The sequence below is a fragment of the Nicotiana attenuata genome, unplaced genomic scaffold (assembly GCF_001879085.1).
Source record: "Nicotiana attenuata strain UT unplaced genomic scaffold, NIATTr2, whole genome shotgun sequence".
Lineage (NCBI taxonomy): Eukaryota > Viridiplantae > Streptophyta > Magnoliopsida > Solanales > Solanaceae > Nicotiana > Nicotiana attenuata.
In genome coordinates, this window is record NW_017670935.1 from 357,342 (window position 1) to 363,533 (window position 6,192).

Here is a 6,192-nt window from a genome sequence, read left to right on the forward strand (position 1 = left end):
GCTTACTACCACGTGTGAGCCCATATTTAAGTTGCTGAAGAAAGATGCGATGATCAAATGGACAGATGAGTGTCAAGAAGCTTTTGATAAAATCAAAGAATATCTGTCAAATTCGCTAGTGTTGGTTCCACCTGAGCCAGGAAGACCTTTATTCTTGTACCTGACAGTCTCGGAAAATTCTTTCGGCTGTGTCCTCGGGTAACACGATGTGACCGGGAAGAGAGAGCAAGCCATATACTATCTGAGCAAGAAGTTCAATAGTTATGAAGCCAAGTACACTTTGTTGGAAAGAACTTGTTGTGCCCTAACTTGGGTCGCCCAGAAGCTCAGACATTATCTGCTGGCCTACACCACATATCTCATAACCAGAATGGATCCTTTGAATTACATATTCCAAAAACCGATGCCCACGGGAAGGTTAGCAAAATGCCAAATCTTGCTCACCGAGTTCGACATTGTCTATGTCACTCGCACGGCAATGAAAGCCCAGGCCTTGGCGGATCATCTAGTGGAAAACCCGATCGATGATGAATACCAACCCCTAAGCACTTATTTCCGAGACGAGGAAGTAAATTCAGTTGAAGTGATTCCAGAGGACACCAATGCTTGGAAAATGTTCTTTGATGGAGCTGTAAATGCAAAAGGTGTAGGGATTGGAGCAATGCTGAATTGTCCCACCGGTCAACGCTATCCGGCCACAGCCCGGCTTCAGTTCTTCTGTACAAACAACACTGCCGAGTATGAATCTTGCATCATAGGAATGAACATGGCAGTTGATCTGGATGTAGAGGAATTGTTAATCATGAGGGATTCTGATTTGATCATTTGGCAAGCCCAAGATGAATGGGAAACTCGAGACTTCAAGCTTATCCCGTACAGGCAATATGTGGAAGATCTTAGAAAACGGTTCAAGTTTATCGAGTTCAGGTATATTCCTCTATTCCACAATGAACTAGCTGATGCACCAGCTACTTTAGCCTCAATGCTACCGTATCCGGGCAATAGTCATATTGACCCAATGGAAATCCAAATTCGAGAAAGGCATGGTTATTGTAATGCAATTGAAATAGAACCAGATGTTCAGCCATGGTATCATGATATCAAAAGGTTTTTGAAAACAAAGGAATATCCTGAGCAGGCCAGTGGAGATCAAAAGAGAACTATCAGAAGGCTTGTTGGTAATTTCTTTTTGAGCAGAGAGGTCTTGTACAGAAGAACTCCAGATCTGAATCTTTTGAGGTGCGTCGATGCCCGAGAAGCTAAAAAGATCATGAACGAAGTGCATTCGGGAGTATGTGGGCCTCACATGAATGGATATTTCCTTGCAAAGAAAATTCTCCGGGCAGGTTATTACTGGATGACCATGGAAAAAGATTGCTTCAGTTTTGTCCGGAAGTGCCATCAGTGCCAGATACAGGGTGACCTGATTCATGCACCGCCTTCAGAGTTACATCCTATGTCAGCACCTTGGCCATTCGTTGCCCGGGGCATGGATGTTATTGGGCCAATTGAGCCGAAAGCTTCAGATAGGCACAGATTCATCCTAGTTGCCATTAATTATTTCACAAAGTGGGTTGAAGCAGTCATTTTCAAACCCGTCACCAAGAAAGTAGTGGTGGACTTCGTGCATTCCAACATTATTTGTCATTTTGGTATTCCTAAAACTATCATTAACAATAATGCTGGGAATCTGAACAGCCATTTGATGAGGTAGGTATGCGAACAATTTAAGATTATGCATCGTAACTCTACCCCTTATCGGCCCAAAGCTAATGGAGTTGTTGAAGCTGCAAACAAGAAGATCAAGAAGATCCTCAGGAAAATGATTCAAAGTTCTAGACAATGGCATGAAAAGCTGCATTTTGCATTATTGGGATATCTCACAACCGTGCGCATATCAGTTGGGGCCATGCCTTACTTATTGGTTTATGGCACGAAAGTCATAATACCTGCAGAAGTTGAGTACCCTCTCTTCAAATTATTGTTGAAGCTGAGATGGAGGACGAGGAATGGGTCAAAACCCGTTTGGAACAGTTGACCATGATTGACGAAAAGCGGATGGCCGCAGTTTGCCACGGGCAGTTGTACTAACAAAGAATGGCCCGTGCCTACAAGAAGAATGTGAGGCCTAGAAAATTTGAAGTGGGATAACTCGTTCTGAAACGTATTTTTCCACATCATAAAGAAGCCAAAGGAAAATTTGCTCCAAATTGAAAAGGTCCTTTCATTGTAAGAAGAGTGCTGCCAAAAGGGAGCACTATATTTGGGAGATATCGAAGGAAATGATCCCGAGACAGCCATCATTGCAGATGCGGTCAAAAGGTATTATGTTTGACTACTTTCACAGCTTTAACATGCTTCGATTGGGATGACGAAGGCTTTCTTTCTCACTATCCAAAAACTAACGATCCTTTGTAAACCCTTTGAGACGGTTCCCGTTTTCTTTGATTACCCTCTTTGGAACCTGGAAGTTAAAAAAAAGATGATGAAAATGAATGAATGAAAAAAAATGATGAAAAGAAAGAGAAACAAAAGAAAACAAAAATCACAAAGTTGCTTGAACTACGTTCGACTTGATTTCGAAAGGATACGTAGGCAGCCTCTCTCTGGGGTTCAGTCACACCAAAAAAAAAAATCCAAATTCCCCCAAAAGTGAAACTGAGGCAGATGTTATAATGGTTCGACGATGGTCTCACCTGAAAGGTTCCAAAGTTGTAATTCAATTCGATTGCTTTTTACCCCAAAACCTGTTCACGTCCTTCCGATCAATCGACAAAGAGGTTCAAAATGGGAGGATACAGTTACTTGGATCTGATGCAACCAAATGAGAAAAACAAAATGAGAGTCTTATTGGTGAAAACTCTCACGGGCACTGTAAGGCGATAGTAAGCAGAGAAATTAAAATGAGAGAGTCTTATTAGTGAAAACTCGCAAAGAGAACTATAAGGAGATGATGAGAAGAGAAATGAGAGAGGTCAGTTGGTAAAAACCCGCAAAGGGCGCCGCTGATCGACAAAGAGGATCCTCATAGTCACTGGCATCAACACAGTCCTGGGCAAAGTTTCTCGGTTTCGAGGCAAAAGTTGTGATAAATTTCTGAGAGTCGGACGATTTACACAGATCAGGCATCCAGTCCAAAAGGCATGTCATGTTCATTAAAGTCCGCATGTACTCCAGATAAGTCCTTTTTTCCTTTCCCCGAAAGGGATACCTTTTGTCTAAATTCATTGTCCATTCCATTGTTTGATTTTCTTTGAATCCCTTTCGGTCTTACTCTGTTCCAAAACTAAGACAAAGAAAGGATGGTAAGACTGATTTACAAGGTTCTCATTTGATACAAGCTAATATGCAAAAAAGGCACCCAGCCTCGGTAAGGGGCATCAAGTCGACCTCAACTGGCCATGGTGGCTGATCTTTTGAAATTAAAAACTCTCGAAAGAAGGAAATCAAATTGAAGTGCCTATAAAGGCGAAATGAAGTTGAAAAGGTTGAGTCCCACGTGACTAACCGTCTTGGCAGGGTTTGACAATCCAAGGATTCCCCAATGCTTTGAAATTAAAAATTGGAAGAAAGACAGTGAAAGGCCCTTGAAAGCAAAATAAAGTTAAAAGGTTAAGTCCCACGCGACCAACTGTCATGATAAAGTTTTGGGAAAAGCCAAGGGTTCTCCGGGGCCAGAAATGAAATCGGTCTCTAGGAGACAACCAGTTGCAGTTGAAATCATCATCAAAGAAGCCGGCCAAGATCAAGTGACTGAAACACTCAAGGCTGTAAAACCAACCACCGTTTCAAACAATCGTTCTTTGTTTGAACCACATGAAACAAGTGCAATCCAAAGCAACTCTATAAGAAGCAGGTGCAACAAAAAAGAAACCACGCGAAGACTAAAATAGCTCTGCAGAAACAATCCCAAAAAGGGAAGTTTTCTCCAAATTCTTTCCCCCGTTTTACTCATTCTCTTAAATAAACGAAAAAGAAAAGAAAGAAAATCCAAAATCATGGTAGTATAGGGTCTCCAATCCCTAGCTGTATTTTCCAACATAGGGTCTCCACTCCCTAGTTGATTTTATTTTAGACAAAGGTATTCACTCCCTAGTCGCTTTTCCAACATAGGGTCTCTACTCCATAGTTGATGTTTATTTTAGACATAGGGTCTCCATTCCCTAGTCTTCTTTTCCAACATCGGGTCTCCACTCCCGAGTTGACATTTATTTTAGACATAGGATCTCCACTACCCAGTCGCTTTTCAAACATAGGGTCTCCACTCCCTAGTTGATTTTTAATTTTAGACATAGGGTCTCCAATCCGTAGTCTTCCTTTCCAACATAGGGTTTCCACTCCCTAGTTGATGTTTATTTTAGACATAGGGTCTCCACTCCCTAGTCTGCTTTTCCAACATAGGGTCTCCAATCCCTAGTTGATTTTATTTTAGACATAGGGTCTCCACTCTCTAGTCATTTTTCCAACATAGGTCTCCAATCCCTAGTTGATTTCATTTTAGACATAGGGTCTTAACTCCCTAGTCGCTTTTCCAACATAAGGTCTCAATCCCTAGTTGATTTCATTTTAGACATAGGGTCTCCACTCCCTAGTCGCTTTTCCAACATAGGATCTCCACTTCCTAGTCGTTTTTCCAACATAGGGTCTCCACTCCCTAGTTGATGTTATTTTAGACATAGGGTTTCCACTCCCTAGTCTGCTTTTCCAACATAGGGTCTCCACTCCCTAGTTGATGTTTATTTTAGACATAAGGCCTCCATTCCATAGTTGATGTTTATTTTAGACATATGGTCTCCACTCCCTAGTCTCTTTTGCAACATAGGGTCTCCACTCCCTAGTTGATGTTTATTTTGGACATAGGTTCTCCGCGCCCTCGTCTTTTTTCCAACATAGGGTCTCCACTCCCTAGTTGACTTTATTTTTTATTTTTAGATATAGGGTCTCCACTCCCTAATCTTTATTTTCTCAGGGTACACAAATCCCGACCTTTTATTTTCTTTCAATAATAAAATAGTATAGAGTTTTGTTACAAATAACTCACAAAATTTTCCTAGTGAAAACTGGGGCAGAAAAATTTCGTTCGTTCATTTGATTTGGTATCAGAGCAGGTTCTTACCTCGAGGCACAAGGTTTGAGATGACCAAAAGAAGACGTCTCAATCCAAAATAAAGAAAAGAAAAGAAAAAAGTGAATCCAAAGTGCAGAAGCGGAGAAAAGATGTGGACTGCTCAAGACATGATTGAAGTCACAAGCTTTGCATGTCCCGTTTTGATCCGAAGGAGCCGAAGAAGAATGAACTAGCACCTGAAACTAGCAAGCATCAAGGTTCAGATCAGAGTCTGCATGAAGAACCAGCCAAGACTCAAGATCAAGTTTCAGAAGGCTTAGAGATAGGAACCTTGTAACTCATAGTTGATAGACTTGTTTAGTTCTTTTCATTTTGATTTTGGTGTAATAAGGAGCTCAGCAAGCAGTAACAACAACAACAGTAGTGAAATCACAGCTATTCGGTAGTCCCAGCTACCAAAACCTCCAAAACTACACTGGCCTGATTCCTTCATAGCCAAGGATATGTAGGCAACATCCGAAGCAAGGTTCGGTTAAACTTCTTCAAAATACTTCCGAATGGAGTGTCAAACGGGCAAAAATTGCTCGTAATTGGTCACATCTTTGCCCAAAAACTCTTCATGTTTCCGAGCAAAGAGGGGCAGCTGTGAGCACGTAATATTTGCCCGATGAAAATACTCCTACAAAAATCAACAAATAGATTTTTCCTAATTGTTTTTTAATTTTCATAGAATTTTTAGGAATTTTTGTTAATAAATTATTTGCATTTAGTTGCATTTTTCGTGCATATTTAACATCTTAAAATCATAGAAAAATACCAAAAAAATATTCAACGCTTTATTTCATAGCATTTTAGATCTTAATTGCATTTAGGATTTAATTACATGAATTAACTGCATTATTAAATAAAAATTATAAAAAAACAATGGCCATGTCTACTTTTTAACTTTTAGTTTTAAATTAATTAGTTTTAAGTTAATGGAAATAATGAAGGCTAATTTTACAAAAAAATAAATTAAGTTAGAATTTAGTTTAGGATTTTATTTAGTGTAGGATTTTAGTTAATTCAATTTTAAAATCAAAAGAAAAAAGAAAGAAGAAACAAAGAAAGGAAGGGAAGGGGGG